Source organism: Marmota monax, unplaced genomic scaffold (genome assembly GCF_021218885.2).
Source record: "Marmota monax isolate L192 unplaced genomic scaffold, Marmota_monax_Labrador192_F-V1.1 WCK01_AAM20220418_F8-fsc00004, whole genome shotgun sequence".
Taxonomy (NCBI): domain Eukaryota; kingdom Metazoa; phylum Chordata; class Mammalia; order Rodentia; family Sciuridae; genus Marmota; species Marmota monax.
The window spans coordinates 26,754,533-26,771,962 of NW_026692881.1; the positions used below are offsets into that span (position 1 = coordinate 26,754,533).

At 45.6% G+C, this 17,430-nt stretch overlaps 1 protein-coding gene across 4 annotated transcripts in view; it reads right to left on the bottom strand.

Moving 5' to 3' along the window:
• Window positions 1-16,952, bottom strand: part of Gpam (glycerol-3-phosphate acyltransferase, mitochondrial) — a 70,523-nt gene extending 53,571 nt beyond the window's left edge. For 2 of the 4 annotated variants that reach the window (XM_046449880.2, XM_046449875.2), the window contains exon 1: window positions 16,717-16,952. The gene's annotated coding sequence lies outside the window, so the exon portion shown is untranslated. Of the gene's footprint in view, window positions 1-2,529; window positions 2,904-4,054; window positions 4,209-16,716 lie in introns of those variants that run through there. The other 2 variants (XM_046449876.2, XM_058581302.1) reach the window with 2 other exon arrangements.
• Between the last annotated feature and the right edge of the window lie 478 nt (window positions 16,953-17,430).

Here is a 17,430-nt window from a genome sequence, read left to right on the forward strand (position 1 = left end):
ACAGAACACTAAAGAAGGAAATTGAAGAAGACCTTAGAAGATGGAAAGATCTCCCATGCTCTTGGATAGGCAGAGTTAATATTGTCAAAATGGCCATACTTCTAAAACTGTTATACAGATTTAATGCAATTCCTATTTAAATCCCAATGACATTCTTCATAGAACTAGAAAAAGCAATCATGAAATTCATCTGGAAAAATAAGAGACCAAAGCAATCCTTAGCAAGAAGAGTAAAGCAGAAGGCATCACAATGCCAGACCTTAAATTATACTATAGAACAATAGTAACAAAAACAGCATGGTATTGGAACCAAAATAGACATGTAGACTAGTGGTACAGAATAGATGACACAGAGACCAACTCCCATGAATACGGTTATCTCATACTAGACAAAGGCACCAAAAACTTACATTGGATGAATGATAGCCTCTTCAATAAATGGTGCTGGGAGAACTGGAAATCCATATGTAGCAAAATGAAATTAAACCTCTATCTCTCACCATGCACAAAACTCAAATTAGATCAAGGACCTAGGAATTAGACCAGAGACCCTGTACCTAATAGAAGAAAAAGTAGGCCCAAATCTTCATCATGTCGAATTAGGCCCCAACTTCCTTAACAAGACTCCTAAAGCACAAGAAATAAAATCAAGAATCAATAAATGGGGTGGATTCAAATTAAAAAGCTTCTTCTCAGCAAATGAAACAACCATTGAGGTGAAGAGAGAGCCTACAGTATGGGAGCAGATTTTTACCACACACACATTAGATAGAGCAGTAATCTCCAGGATATTTAAAGAACTCAAAAGACTTAATAGCAAACAAACAAACAACTCAATCAATAAATGGGCCAAGGAACTGAATAGACACTTCTCAGAAGATATACAAGCGATCAACAAGTATATAAAAAAAAAAGTGTTTAACATTTTTAGTTATTAGAAAAATGTAAATAAAACTACTCTAAGATTTCATCTCATGCCAGTCGGAATGGCAGTTATCAAAACACAAGCAATAATAAGTGTTGGAGAGGATGTGAGAAAATGTAGACTCATAGATTGCTGGTGGGACTACAAATTGGTGCAACCATTTCAGAAAACAGTGTGGAGATTCCTTAGAAAACTTAGAATGGAACCACCATTTGACCCAGCTATCCCACTCCTCAGTCTATACCGAGAAAGAACTTAAAATAAACATACTACAGTGACATAGCCACATTGATATTTATAGCAGTTGAATTCACAATAGCTAAACTGTGAAACCAACCTAGATGCCCATCAATAGATGAATGGATAAAGAAAGTGTGATATATATTCACAATGGAATATTACTCAGCATTAAAAGAGAATAAAATTATTGCATTTGCAGGTAAATGGATGGAATTGGAGAATATTATATTTATAAAAGTAAGTCAATCCCGAAAAACTAAAGCTGAATGCTTTCTCTGATTAGTGGATGCTGATCTATGATGGGAGGAGGGCATGGGAAGAATGGAGGAACTTGGGATTGGGCAAAGGGGAGGATAGGGAGGGGTTATGGGGGGAGGAAAAATGGTGGAGTGAGATGGACATCATTACCCTAGGTACATGTATGATTGCCAGAATGGTGCATCTCTACACCGTGTACAAGAGAATTAAAATGCTGCACTGTATTTGTGTACGATGAATTGAAATGCATTCTTCTGTCACGTACAACTAAGTAGAACTAATAATAATAATAATAATAATAATAAAATATTGTATAATAATCTAGGAAAAAAACACTTAAAGGTCAGATTGTGTTACAATAAACCCCCTTTCTCTTAAACAGGTTTATCCCTATAGGTGGCCCATGCAGTTAAGATCTCTCTGCTCAATGGACTACCAATAATATCAACACAGCACAGCCCATGTCTTAAAAAGCCAGTAACATAAAAAAAACAGGTGAGAGAGGATCACCAAAACCAGGGCTGACAGATGGGAACCTTTAAAACAGACAGAACTGCATGTACAAATTTCTCTTACTTTCTTTACCTATGACAGACCAACTCCAACTGCAAATTGTATAATAATCTAGGAAGCTATGTAAAAGTCAGATCATTACAGTAAAACATTATCTTAGACACTTAAAGTTGGCCCCTTCTTCAGCCCCCTTTACCTCTGACAGGCCAACTCCAATTGCAAGATTGTATATAAAAGAAACAGAGAAAAACAACCAGAGAGGAGCCCCCAAACCATGGCCAACAGATAGGAACCCTTAAATTGACCAGCCAAGATCTTTCCTAAGAGACTACTCATAGAATCAATGCAGTACTGGCCATGTCTTAAAAGGGGCAGTAGCAGATACAAACAAACCAGGCAACCAGAGGGAATTCCCAAGCCCAAGGTCAACAAACAGATGAGAACCTAGAACAGGTCAGAAGAGAGCACATATCCCCAGGTTCTCGAGTCCCACTTAACCATGACTCCTACACCACTGGCTCCAGAGATGTCCCCAGAAAGAGGAACTAGGTGTATCAAATCAAGGGTCTCGGCATGCACACCGAGGGACTTACCAAATGGCCAAGGATGTCTTGACTTTCCTGAGTTCAGTTTCCTCTTTCTCAAATAGAGCAACTGATGGAGCAACTTGTGTAGTTCAGGGAGAGACGGCGGGAGTTCCCCAAAGCAAAAAGAGCTTTGGCATCTTCTGGGATGGTCCCTCAGTCCCTCCCTTGACTCACAAGATCAGCTCTTCTTGTTTCATCCAAGGCAAACTCACACCGTCTCCAGTGTCTCCAGCGGTTGGCTCTCACTAACTCACCAGCCACCTTGTGTCCTCAGCCTGGAAGTGGAGGTCACTGGAGTACAGATCTTCCCAAGAAAGCTGAGCAGGGGCTGCTCTTGGGTCCCATCTGGGTCACCAAATTTTGTTGCTGAAAGCTCTGTCCTTGTCCCCGATGCCAATCCAATAATGAGGACACAATTTTGAGAAAAGGGAAAAAGATGGTTTGTTGCTTTGCTAGCAAAGGAGAAACACAGGGAACACCTGTCCCCAAGGCTGTGATTCTTCCCATCAGCAGAAACGGGGCGGGGGGGGGGGGTTGAAAGAGATGATTCAGAGAAAATGAAATTAGGAAGGAGAAGACCAGGGAAAAGATCAGAGAGGAGAAGGATAGGGAAAAGATCAGGGAAGAGAAAATAAGGGAGAGGAAGGTTGGGGGGAGAATGTAGGTTTTCAAAGCCACAAGGGGTATACTCAAAGCATCAAGAGAACCCCTGTGATAGCATCAGTGTTTGAATACATGGCTTGGGAGAGAGCCACATTTGGACCTCATTCTTCTTCTTCTTCCTTTTTTTTTTTTTTTTTTTTTTTGGTACCAGGATTGAACTCAGGGGCACTTGACTACTGAGCCACATCCCCAGCCCTATTTTGTATTTTATCCTTTCTCACTGAGTTGCTTAGTACCTCACTTTTTTGAACTCGAGATGCTCCTGCCTCAGCTTCCCAAGCTGCTGGGGTTACAGGCATGCTCTGCGCCACCTGGCTGGATCTTGTCTAAAGCAAGATGAGGCAGAAACACACATTTACACATTGTAAGGGAAGAATTAATTATTACTGAGCTAAGTACTTCTGCTCTGGTTGTGGGAGCAGGATACATGAGGCAGTGGGGATAAAACTCATGCCTTGTGTGTGCTACGCAAGTGACCTACCACTAAGCTACATCCTCCATTCTGCTTCTGCTGTGGTTTGAATGGAAGTCCCCTGGGCTTATGCAGGAGTTTAGTCTTCCAAGTCATATGTTCATTGAATTAAAAGGGTGAAAACTTGATCCAACCATGGTATTTAAAGGTGGAGCTTTTGGGAGTGATTAGAATTAGACAAAATCAGCATCACAGCCCCTGGACTGAACTGTAGATAATTAGGCCCCTTTTCTTTATAACATAATCCTGCCTTAGGTATTTTGTTATAGTGATAGAAAACTGACTACTATGTACTTCCAACAAAGGGGTTTGAGGATGATGAAGATAATGGAGGAGGAAGATGAAGAGGATACAAAGAAAAGGACAAAGGTTGGTAAAACAAAGATACAGTTTTACCTCAAGTGAACCAAGTATGCAGTAGTGCTTTGCCACGGTGGAGACTCTGAGGCCATTATTAGCAATGCTAGAGGCAGTTAGAGTAACTGATGGTATCGGAGGCCTTCTTTTAAACCTCAAACAGGTAACATATTATCACTATGGCTCTTCACGCCTGTTCAATGATTTGGACATAAAAGAAATGCTAATTATGGAAATGAGCCATGAATTCAGAGTGACCGCAGGAACAAAATGTTGATCTGACTGGTGTTATGTGGCTGGAAATTTATTGGAGGTTTTAAGATCATGTGAACTGATTTCCACCTTAAGTGCTCTACCTGAAGGAGCATTAAAGGCTCCTGATAAGGAAGAATTTCAAAGAGCTAATAGCACAGGCCAAAAGATCAGTCAAGTGAATTTGAGGGATTGTGAAGAAAAAGGCCCCGTGAGGTAGCTGAGCGCAGCAGGGCCACGTGATGGGCTTCCTGCTGCCAAGAGCTGCCACCTTGACGGGGCTCTCAGGCACCTCTGCTCGTTCCTGTTTCCACGGGTGACCAAGGAGGAAGAGTGATCCTACCACCAAGGAAAGTGGCAGAGTGAGGCCCAGGACCGAGTTTCATGCCCCTGATTCTGAGGAACACCCCCTCCCAGGGCCACAAACTCTGACCTGCTCTCAGACCCACCTCCTCCTCTCCCTCAATCCCCGACCATTGCCTCCTCCCTCTCTGCCCTAGGCCCCGAGGCCGACCGACTGTTCCTGGGCCATCCCAAGCTAATCCCTGGCCTCTGTGTTGATGGTCCCTCCTGCCAGGAACATTCCTTCTCTTAGATGTTTGTGGGACCGATTCATTCTTATTTTTAGCTCTTAGATCCAGTGGACTCTCTCTCCCCTGCCTTGTCCCTTTCTCCTAAATCACTCTATTTTATTTATAGCACTTAACACTATCTGAAAATAACCTGTTGATTTCTCTTCCGGTCCTTGCCTGATGGAAGGTGAGCTTCGTGAGAACAGAAGCTTTCTGAGGTCATTCCCTGCTAGAGACCCAGGCCAAGCAGAGGAAGCACTAGATACACGTTTGTGCATTTGTTAGCTGGAGGGATGAATGGTCGCCACCACAGCTGCCATTTTTTGTGAGCAGGTGATCTGTGCCAGGCACAGGGCTGTAGGTTTGTAATGAATGCTGTCTCACTGAGATCTTGGCAACCCTCCGAGGGAGGTATTTATTCATTATTCCTGTGCTGCTGATTAGGTTTCACAGAAAAGTTATGTCACTTTCCCAATGTCACAGTTAACAAGAAACCAAGACCTGATTTGAACCCAGGAGTGTCCGACTCTAACACTCATGCTCTAAATCAGGAGTCGGCATATTTTTAGTAAAAATTTGGGCTTTTCAGGCCCTCTGGACTCTGCCACAAACACTTGATCCTATGGCAGTGTGAAGGAGGCCAGAGGCAGTACATGAGAAAATTGCTGGGACTGTGTGCTAATAAAACTTTATTTTCCAAACAGGTGGTGGGCAGGAGTTGGCCCTGGGGACAGAGCCGGCCGATTCCTCCTTTCAGTTTTCATTCTATACATACTATCCCAGGAAGGAGTTAAAAATGGGGAGGATAGAGGATTTAAAAAAAAAAAAAAGCATTAAATGTGCTCTGCACATGGTGAACTGCCTTTGAATAGTTTACTATTAAGCTAAAGAGACAAAATAGAAGAGGGGGTTCTGATAGGAATTATGACTCCACTGATTCAATAACCTTTTGACCGAATTATAACCATCAGTCTGGACTTCAGTAGAGTTTAATTCAAATAACTTATTCCATTTTAACCAAGGTTCCATTTATATTTAAAATTTATATTTAAAATTACACATGATCTCACCAGCCAACATCCTAATAAACCTGCATAAACTCCATCCCAAGAAGGCCCCAAGTAGCATTGAAGGAGAAAGCACACGAAGTCACCGTGGGAAGCCCGGTGCTTCGGGCTCTCCCTCTCCAGAAAATTCATGAGTTCTTGGCCAGAGGTGTGAGGCAGATCATGAATCAGGTCTGGGTCAGCCCAGAAAAATGGCTTGCAATGGAACTGGGAATGTGAATATTAATTGTGCTGTGTGTTGATTGAGAGTGACTCTTGAGACTGGGTATCAGCAGGAAAGCAGAAGACCACCTCCCCAGTCCCTTGGGTGCAGGCTGGGAGGCAAGAGCTGAACAGGGAGAAGGTAGGAGACCAAGGGGCAAAGGAGATGGTTTTTAGAGTGCTTGGCTATGTGTAAGCAATGGGCTAGTGTGGACCAGCCTCCTCTGGGCACTATGCTTGGAGAGAGACTGAATTTCCTGTATGTGTGTATGTGGGGGGGATCACACATGTGGTATGTAGCAGGATGTACAGCAGGGTTTGGGGTCCTGGGTGGGTGTGGGAGGGGGTCTGGATTGTGTGGTGTGTGTAACAGTCTCTTCTTCCTGCTCCATCTAGCTAAGAGGGAAAATTAGAAACTTCCTTTCCCCAGGTAGCCCTAGTAACTAGACACATATTAGAGAATAGAGAATATTCTCATTGCTCTCTTACCCTGAAAGAAGGGTCCCACTGGAAAGAGCCACCAACCAAGATTACCTCTGCAAACTGCACGTGGTTCTTAAGTCTCATTTTTTTAAACTTCTGTCAATTTGCTAAATATGACCTTTAAATGTTTGAGCAGGAAGGCAGCCTGAGCATGGAAGAAATAGTATCTGTTGGTAACTCTAGAGATCCAGTACCTGTCCCAGCTCTAACATTAACTAGCATTGAGAACCTGGGATGCTTCTCCGTCTCTTCCTCTTTCTGATCCTATTTCTTTTTTCTTTCTTTCTCCCTCCACCCTGTGCCCCTTTCACAGTATGGGAATTTAATCTAGGGCCTTACACATGCCAGGAAAATTTTGTACCACTAAGGTACATCCTCAGCTTTTTTTTTTTAAGACAACATCTCACTAAGTGAGGTTGGCCTCAAACCTGAGATCCTCCAGCCTCAACCTCCCAAGTTGCTAGATAGTCCAAGCATATGCCATGGTCCTGGCCTCAGCCTGTTTCTTTATGAAAAAGAAACTTTTTGTAGTTTGTTAGACATCTGTTATATGTATTAGGGTTGATAGATAATATTTAAGATGATGTACCTTCATGGATTTCTGTTAAGCTCTTGGTTATCTAGCAGGACTGTGGTAGATACTGTGTGCTCTCTGTGTATTCTATTACTGGATTCTCACAACTTCCCAACTAGTTGAAAAGAGGTCATAAGATAGGCCCTTATGACCTCAGACTTCTCAGATAGGGTGGACAGCTGAAATTCAGGAGGGAGACACAAGCTTCCCCATGGAAATAGTTGGCAGAGCTGGGATTGAAAACACAGCCTAATTTTTTAAGAATATATTCTTCACATTCCTTGCAACCCTAGTCAAGTCTTGGCCTGAAAGGAAAAATCAGTTTCAAACTCCACACCTTGGACTTCCCAGTTGGCTACAACATCCCCCACCTTGCCAGTTTATCAAATACCTCCTCTTCTAGGGAGGCCCTGGCTGGCACAGCAGCTGCCGTGCACATCCAAGGCATGGTCTTTGCCGGAGAGACACTTAGAGCCCAGGGGACATGATAAAACTCCTGGCCCATCTGTGCCCTACAAGGAACAACGCTGATAATGCACATAGTAGGCGTTCCCTTGTCCTTGGCTTCTTTTTGTCTTCGTGGTACACAGCAAACAGACCAAAGGATGGGATTTGCAAGGCTCTGGTTGCTGGAGAATCCCCTTCAGGGGTGGCCCACATCAACCATCTGACACAAAAGATTTGGGATCTCTCTCCAAAACAAACAGGGGGGGGGGGGGGGTTAAGAGGAGGTATCAGTGCCGACCTAGCCAGGAAGAGGGCAGGGGGCAGGCGGAATAAGATGGGTAGATGGGTAGAGATGGCAGAGCAAAGCTGGCAAGTTAACTGTTTTCGTAGATTGTATTCCCTCAGCTGTGGGAGAAAAGAAGAAGGGGAAAAAATGAGCACGTTTAACATTAGTGAATCTCTAGTAGGATCTAGTTGCTTTCCTATACACTGAGCACTAGGTCTTGTCAATAATGTGTAAAGGTGATTTTTTCTTTTTTTTTTTTTTTTGGCAGCACTGGGGATAGAACCCAGGGCTTCACTCACCCTAGGCAAATGCTGTACCACTGAGCTACCCCCCCAACATATACACACACTGATGTCTCACAGATGAGGAAACCAAAGATACAATCCAGTAAAAATCCAGAGATTCTACTTGTTTTCAGTTCTTCTCCTGGCCTGTGCCCTAATATAGATTTTCATGGAAAAGATGGCATTTTATCAATAAGATATATGTAAATAGATATTTAAGCTGCAAAATTTAATACAGTGTCTAATATAGAGTAGAAAGTTAATAAAATAGGAGGCATTAACATCTCTTAATGTATTTTCTTAAACCGAGGTAGGTATCATCTGATTCCAAAGTTCTTGACTAGAGGGTGATTTTGCCATTTGGAACTGTCTGGATATATTTTTGGTTATCACAAGGGAGAGGACAGGTCCTATTGGCATCCAGTGGATATAGGCCAGGATACTGCTCAATATCCTACCATGCACAATATAGTCTCACAATAAAGAATTACCTGCTCCTTAATGTTCATAGTGCCAGAGGTTGAGAGATTCTGACCCGAATGCAATACATTCTACAAATGAAGAAACCCAGATCCAGACAAAGTGATTTGCCTGGGGCCTCACATCTGGATGATGGCACAGTCATGATGAGAAACATACCAAAGCCTTCTACAATGTGCTTGCCATGACTCAAGCTGCTAACAAGACAGAGAGTTGCCTGCTAGAAGAGGGGTGAGCTCAGCAGGAAAGATCAGGCTACCATAAGGGCCCAGGCAAACCATGCACAATTATGTAAGTCTGAATGGACCAAGCCTGTGGCTCTCCAGTCCTGGACCAGCTCTGCATAAGCAGCCGTAGTAGGTTCCAGGGGATTAGGCCACCAAAACTAGGAACATGGAGCTCTCACCTGGAGGCCTTTGCTGCCTACAAGCTTCATCCTCCCCCCTTTCTTCTTCTTAGGGTTGCAAACCAAACAAATGTAGCCAATAAGTTTTAATAACTAAATTGGGAAGCTAAAATATGAACAATTATACATCATATTATGTCACAGTAAAAACTGCCAGAAATTCTCTGGCAGTTCTCTGGTTCTCTCTAAATGTATTCGTCATTTGCATTATCAGCATCACCAACAACCATTTTTGGCCTCATTTGTGCAAAGGAATGGACCAGGTCCCAGGAAAGAGAGGGGCAGAGAGAGAAGACAATGTGCCAATACCATGCAGGAGGCGTGTCTGGCCTCATGAAGCTCTCAGTCTAAGCATGAGATATTTTCTTTGCAGTTACCATCACAGAGCAAAGCCAACATTGCAAATGTGGGCAAAATAAAACCTTCCTTGCAGATACATATCTAAGCTTAGCAAGACTTGCTTATTTTAAACAACTTCTAACATAGAAACCTCCAACTATAGCTCAAGAACTTGGACTTCACCACTTAGATGATTGGGTTGGCCTTGCCTGGTAGATATTTTCTCTTATCCACCAAGCATTGTGGAATTCCAATGTCCTAGACCCTAACTTTTTTTTTTTTAAGACAAGGTTTCTCTACATTGCCCAGGCTCTTCTCCAACTCTGGGCTCAATGGATCCTCCCACTTGAGCCTCCCGCAAAGCTGGGACTACAAGCATGAGACACCACCCAACTCTTCCTGACAATATTGAAAGTACCAGAATAGCCAGATGTGTTCTGAGATGTCCTGTAACACAGCAGTTCCCATGACCCATGACCCTAAGATTCCCTAACCTAGGCAGATAGAAAGAGGGCCCTACATCTTGGCTGCCCAAGCCAGGGTATGGCATCTTTTACAGCAGTCTCTAAGCATCTAAGTGGAAGCTGGTGACCTGAGTTAACGCTACTCTGAAGTTCAACTTTAATCTTGAAATAGCAATGAAAAATTAAACATCCTGATAACCCTGAGTACGAATGGCTTTTATTTCCATTGCAACTGCTCTCTGAGATGGATAATTCCCTTTTATATTTTCATTACTCTGGCCCAGAAAGCAGATACTTGAGGCATTAAACATACAGGAGCCTGTGACACCAAGAGAACAACAGATTCTATTTAAGGACTTGGCTGCCACAGTTAGCTATGTATCTTAGGGAAATGAGTAGAATTTGAATCTATCAGCCTTACGACTACTGAGTGGGAAATCAGAAACTATGAAAGACATCGCAAAGGCAAGTTGGGTTTGGACATGGGGGTTAGCTTCAGTGATAAGCTGATTGTTAGCCAAGACTGTTCAGACTCTGAGCTATCTCAATGCAATAAAGAAGGGAGACCAACTTTGAAATTCTGCCCATTGTATTAAACTAAACACAAATTGTCAATTGGCAAACACCATCACTTGATAAAAGAAAGAAGTGCTTTAACATCCCAACAAGCAGAAAAGATAGACTCTTGAAACAAAGGGAAATCCCTCCAATTGATTATGTATAGCTGTCTTAAAAACTTGCAACTTGCTAGAGGTAGAGGTGCACGCTTATAATCCCAGCAGCTAGGGAGGCTGAGGTAGGAAGATCAGAGGTTCAAAGCCAATCTCAGCAACTTAGAGAGACCCTGTCTCAAAATTAAAAATGTTAAAAGGGCTGAAGATGTGGCTCAGTGGTTAAGCATTCCTGGGTTCAATCCCTGGTACCAAAAGAAAAAAAAGAAACTGGCAACTTTATCCTTAGATCTTATGTCACTCTAAACTGGAAAAACACTCGACAGACTAGCAGCCATGCCATCTAAAATGTTGTACCAGGAGTGTTGAGGAACCACTGGGGCTGGCTGGAGAATAAATTAGGTTTGAGACCCAGTGGGAATGAGAAGGTATTCCAGGACAAGGGCAAGGACAGGGAGGGTCGAGGGGATAGGACTGGGTAATTAAACAGGCCATTGAGTGTAACATTACAGAGAGGGGAGTGTGGCCAGGGAGAGGTGCAGGGCACTCACAGGGCAACCCTGTCACCCCATCCCTTCGATTGGGCTGTAAGTTTCTCGAGAGTAGCAATTGTGCCTTATTGTAGACTCACAGAGCTAATTAGAGGTAGAGATGGTGGTGTAGCAAGGGGACACTGAAGGAGCCATGCCAAAGCACCAGGGACACACAGTACTGCTTCACAGACCCAGGGGATCTGAACATCAGAGGGCACATTCTCTATCACCTAGCAGTGCGTGCTGTTCTGCCTGGTGTGGTCAGTGTTCCCACCCTACCTACCAAGCTCCCCGGAGCATCACCCTGCAAGATAATTAAATGCACCCCAGGAGAGCTTGATGGGGTCCAGGCTGCTGCAAAAAACTCAGCTCCTCTTCTGTGTTCCCTGCAGAGGTCTGGGTGGGAGCAGTGCAGGGAGAGGAGCCAGCCTCCCGCTGCATCCTGGTCCCTGAGTTTCTCATTGCCAAGTCTTAGCAGAGCTCTTGCTCCCAGGGCTTCCCATTTTCCCAGGCCCTTGTTCTCACAGTCACTTAATTGTAATTGACTCAAGAAACAAACAGACAGTGTTGCCAGCAGCTTTGAGGGTTAAGTTCCACAGCAACCACCCCTCCCCCACAGAGAAAGTCCAGCCCATCGGGAAATGGATGCCCCAGTCTTTCAAGATCCCATAGGGTACTTTTTGTTTGTTTGTTGTTTTGTTTTGTTTGCCAACCTGGTTTCTGGCAGGAGGTTGAATCCCAATACACAGCCGCACTTGCCACTTGACGTGAGCTGTGCAGGGCCCTGGTGAAGGCCAAGGGCAAAGCTCCCTAGGCAAGTCCCCTGGGGGAAAGGGTGCCTGCCTGCTGCTGGAGAGCCCAGGAATGATGATGGGGAGTTCCCATTAGTGTGGCTCAGCATGACACCCGGAGCCCCATTCCATATCTGAAACGCTCCTGGCAGTTGGAGAGCTTGACCCCACCAATGTGGGGTTAGCAAAGCTATGGTTCCTGGATCAAAATGGAAGTGGTGCGCTTTCCATTGCAATCTACTATCATTTTCCTCTTCTGACCTGGGGTGGGAGTTTCCTTGGGATATAATTTCCTATTCAAAACAGTCTCTTTGGAAATGTTCTTGGTCTGGTGGGGTATGTGTGTGTGGTACATACCCCACCAGACCAAGAGCATTTCCAAGTGGAACTGAACCCAGGGGTGCTCTACCATGGAGCCACATCCCCATCCCTTTTTATTTTGAAATGATCTCATTAAGTTGCTGAGGCTGACCTTGAACTTGTGATACTCCTGCCTCAGCCTCCAGAATCACTGGGATTACAGGCATAAGCCGTGGCACCTGGCTCAGCCTAGTGTTCTACTGTGGCACATCCCCATTCTCTTCTCAATGTCCAATCCTGGGCGTCCCCCCCTTCAACAGAGAGTCTTCCAATCCAGAATATAAGTGGAGAAGAGTTGTGTGCCAGGAAATCTCAACCGCACTACCTGTCTTCCCAAATTATTTTTCCACTGGGGCATCACTGACTGACAATAGTGTCCCTGGGAGGTCCCCCTAAACCCTGTGCTCTGCAAGTAATTGGCAGGAAATTCCCAGAGAGAGCTGAGGCAAGAGTGAGGCCCAAGGTGGAGAAGAGGAGCTGGAGAAAGAGCTGATATGCTCTGGAGGTCAAGGGATCAGGGTCCCCCACAGGCAAGGTGGAAGACAACTGAAGATGCTAACATTGCTGTCCTTTCAGGAGCCTGAGGCTAATCATCTCCTTTCATCACTCATTCCCATCTAAGCCTTCCCACCACCTTCCAGGGCCTGTGGCTTTGTCTGGAAAAAATGCTAACCAGTTCTTTACAAGAGCTGTCATTACCGCCCTGGCCTGAGAGCTCACAAAAGACACTGTGGGCAGTGGCAAAGGGAACACGGTGCTCCTGGGGGAGGCTGAGTGGGCAGCCGTGCGCACACTCATGGGCAGCCAAGGAACCACGGGCGCATCTCCAAACCCTCAGTTCCCTGCTCACCTCCCAGTCTTCCTGTACTGAGAATTAGGCCAGCAGAGAACAATGCCCCAGGTGGGTTATTCACCCAAGCTGCACACACAGGACTCGGGGAGGAAGGACACAGTTCCTGCCAAGGCACAAAGGGTTTTTTTCATGAGAGTAGAGATCCCAGAGAAATGGATGTCACTTCCCAGTAGGGGAAGGAGGAAGGAGGTGCTGGACAAAAGGAGAAGAGGCCAGTTCTTCCCCCTGGGCCCAGGCTTGCTCCATCAGCAGAAACAGTGAGAGAAGCCCTAAGCAGGGAGTCACGTGGCTCTCTCCTGCCCTGTGCTGGGGATCACGTGGTGCCCGGGATGGGCAACTCAGGCTTAGCGATCATTCAGGACAACCCCTTCATCTTGTTCTCAGACTCGGAGCCCCAGAGAAAGCAGGTCACTGGCCAGGCTGGCACACGCTGTGCCCCTGCTGCATTCTGCTAGAGGTGGGGCGGTAGGTGCTCAACTGCTTTTGTTCACCATGAAGCCTTGTCTTGACTGGCTCCTGCCCCCATCTGAATCAAGTTCTTTGTGCTTTTTCTCCTGACAGAGGGAATGACCTACTTATTTGTGTGATACTCTTAATACCTGTCGCCAATTCAGCTGTAACTTCCACAGGGCAAATGCTTTCTCTGCCTTACATGCTGTAGGTACAACCACAGAATCTCTATTCTCAAAGTCACTCAGGGAGAGAAGTATCACACCCATTTCACAGATGAAGAAAGTAGGGTCTTGAGCATTTAGATAATAAGTAGATAAGTCAGGACTCAGCTGTGGGTCCAAGTGGCCCTTTTCTCCATGCTCTGTCACTAATAAAAAAAAAAAAATGACAGTCTGATGAGAGCCCCTTAAACTGGGCAGTTTCACCAAAGCTTTTATAAATATAACCATTCCCTGAGAGAGGAAGAGGAGGAAGGTGTCCCTTTAGGATTGAGGTCCACTTAGACCAGGGTCATCATGAAGGCAGGCACCTGGTCTGGCTGAGGCAGGCACAAGTGTGCACCCTCAAGCACCAGCAGCCAGCACAGGTGCTATCTCTGGGGTCTGGGCAGGACCACTACAGGGAAGCAGTCCCCACTCAGTGACTAAGGAGGCAGACACAGGGGCAGGAATACCTGTATGACAGGAATACAGAAGGGACCAGTCACCAGGATGCACTGGGTCCAAGGTTAAGGGTCTCCTGTAAGCCCTGCTACATGGAAAGGGCAAGGGTTTTCAGGCTAGACCAGTCTGATCCTGGGTCTCAGCTCTAGCGCTTACCAGCTTGGGCCAGTCATTTCTGCTCTCTTTGTCTAGGTTTGTGATCTAATGCAGACAGTGGTGCTAACCTGCCCTCTACATCTTAGGGAGGATAAGTGAGATCCACCAGAGCACAGCATGTGCCTGAGACACAGTGAGCTCCCAGGCAATGCTAGTTGCCTTAAGCCTTTCCTTCAAGAGCAGATTTGAAGCCTCCAGGGGTCTTAGGAGACATTGTGGGATCTTACAGCTGGCTACAAAGGCAGGAGAGAGGCCCATGGGGAAGGGGATGGAGCTGAGCATTGAATGCATCTCAGGTAAGGATTCCACTCACCAGCACAGCCTCCCATGCGAGTTCCCAGTCTGGCAAGTGGCTGGCGCTCATAGGCTCAGCTGAGGTCTCACCCAGCATGTGAGAGAGTCACCATGTTCCCATCATTAGCCTGTGATCATTCATTTGTTTTTCATTGGCTCATTCAGCCCCAGTGGCACTTTGAAAGCGTAGGCTCTGAGGTCTGCCATTTACTGTGCTAACTTACAGTTTGATTATCCATTAAATGGGTTGATACCAACTTGCAGTGGGAATTGAGTCAAGAAGAGTGCTGAGAAAGGAGAAGGCACTCCATCAATGTTAGCTCTTATAACCAGTAAAAGTCTACTGCTGTCAGACACTGCTGGGCTGCCAGGGCCTGGCTAGCAAGTGAGACATGATCTCTGCCTTCACAGAGCTGCCAGTCTAGTGCGGGTAATGGGTCAGAAACTCAGGATCACAAGGCAACATAGTAGTGGTCCAGTAAGGGGAGTTCAGGGGATCCTAACCTCATAGCAGAGAAATAGATTCACTCAGAGAGAGAGCTGATTAGTCTCTTGACCTGGCCAGACCTGGATGCAGAGGAGTAGGGAGAACAATCCAAGCAGAAAGGATAAAATGAGATGCAGCATCCAGGCAAGGCTAGTTTCCAGCATCTGGCTGTGGTGGGTGAAAAGAACTGAAGGAATGCCCATACAGCCAGATGGAGAGGGAGAAGGGTGAGGGAGGTGGCAGAAGCAGGCAGGACCCAGACCATCCAGATGGTGACAGAGGGAGGAAATGCTCCAAAGAGCAGAGAAGATTGAGGTCCAGGAGGTGGAACCCACTGCAGTGACTTGTCTCCCCCACCACCTCCCAGCATGTTTCTTAAAATCATGAAGGGGAGGGGGATCCACTCTGATGAACTTCTTGGACCTATTACTCTGATAATCTTAGCAAGTCCAATGGGACTCCATGGAGAAAACTCCCTGGGAATCTGCAGAATGGTGAGAAGGAAAAAAATTCCTCCATCCAAGGAGCACCACATGGGACAGAGCCATGGTTTCCTCCCACTGTAGCTGACAAACTAGGGACAACCTGGATACAAACGCTTGAGAATTAAGACAATACAGTGGAAATCCCTGGGGATGAAGACAGTCAACAGAACTAAGAGAAGGAAGTGCTTTTGGCATGGTAATCTCTTAACCTACAAAGATGGGGGAAATCCGTTTTAAGAACACCAATATACCATAAAAGCGTTCTTTCCCACCAGAGTTTTAAACACTAAAATAAAATTGTTTTCTGTGTGTTTACATCATATCCTCTCCTCCCCAGCCACCTCCAGCCAAAACTAGTAGAAAGACAAAGTCCATCTTTCAACTTCATTCCAGATAGTTAAATTCCTTCCATTCCTGGACGCCCAACATGGAACCTGGCTTTTACCTGTAGCAGGAAGTTCTTTGGCACAAAGCTGTCTGCCCAATCCAAGCTCAGAAACCCCCACTGAGTTGGGGATATGGTGGAGATAGAAGTGGAATCCACACATCAAAAGCAAATCTTAAGCAAAGTGGTTAAAAAAAAAAACAACTCAGAAGTGAGGTGCTGGACTCTCCTCCCATATCTCAAGAATGGATAGAAGAATTTGTTTCACCCTGCAAAGCCTTTGAAGGTCATGTCCCAATTGCAAATCAGATTCAATGGTGTTTCAAACTAAAGCAACTGGACTTTTTTTTCTTATAAGTATCCAAATTTCTCTCTAGGGCTTGGGTTTCTGAGAGTGAGTGAGGGATTACATGGAAGCCCAAAGAGTAGCTAGACTTCAGGAAGAATGTTATGGGGAGCAAACACATGTAGATGTGAGAACTACAAAATGGACATCCTTCAACCTCTCACAAGCTACAAACAAGTCATGACCAGGAGCCACCTTTGTCCTTCCATAGAATTCCAAGGCTCTGAATTCTCTTTCCTTCAACCTGCTTCCTCCACCTGTGTTCCCCTCTCCTGTGTTCCACTTCACTCCCAGCCCTTCATCCAACCCCCACCTCCAATGTCAGGACATCTTAGGAAATGGGCTCTCCACTCCCAAATTCTTTAAATACCTGTATTCTCAACTTCTGGCGTTTGAGGAATTCTTTCCAACCAGTGGATTCACAGAGCTGACCCAGGCTCTGGAGAAGATAGCCCCCAGGCTGTGGATGAATTAAAAGCTCCTCCTTGGCATCCTGTTGTCTTGTTCACGGGACTCCGGGTGCTCTGCAGTAACCTCAGATAAAGCTCCCTGGCCGCAGTAAATACTCCCAGCTCAGTTTTGAAACACCATGGGAGGAGGAAGGCCGTTTCATCAAATAATAACCAGCTGAAGATAAGGCCTGCTAGGCTGAGCGTAGCCAGCCAATCACATGCTTCCAACTGACCACAAGGCCAGGCAGACCGAGGCTTCTGGAGTGAGTTTCAGGGCTTGTTGTAATTTAATGATGCAGAGGGTGGTGTCTTCTTGGCATTGCCTGGTGGGCATTTTTCAAATGGGGAGTCAAGCTCCAGGCTCAGTAACCTCATTCTCACTGGCAGCGCCTGGCCCAGAGGCTGCAGCTAGCATCCTGAGCTGCCCCTTGACGCTCTAGGCTCCCAGCCTGGCTCCTTCCAATTTTCCAAGGGTTCTCACTGCAGGCAGAAAGGGACGCTGGAGTGGAGCTGACCCATGCTGAGGTCATCATATTTAACACCAAATGTGCAGCTCCATGACCATGACCCTGTTGTAGAAACCCCAGGGACTGGCTCTCACATGTTGGAAAGGCTTTATGTGCCATTTCTTG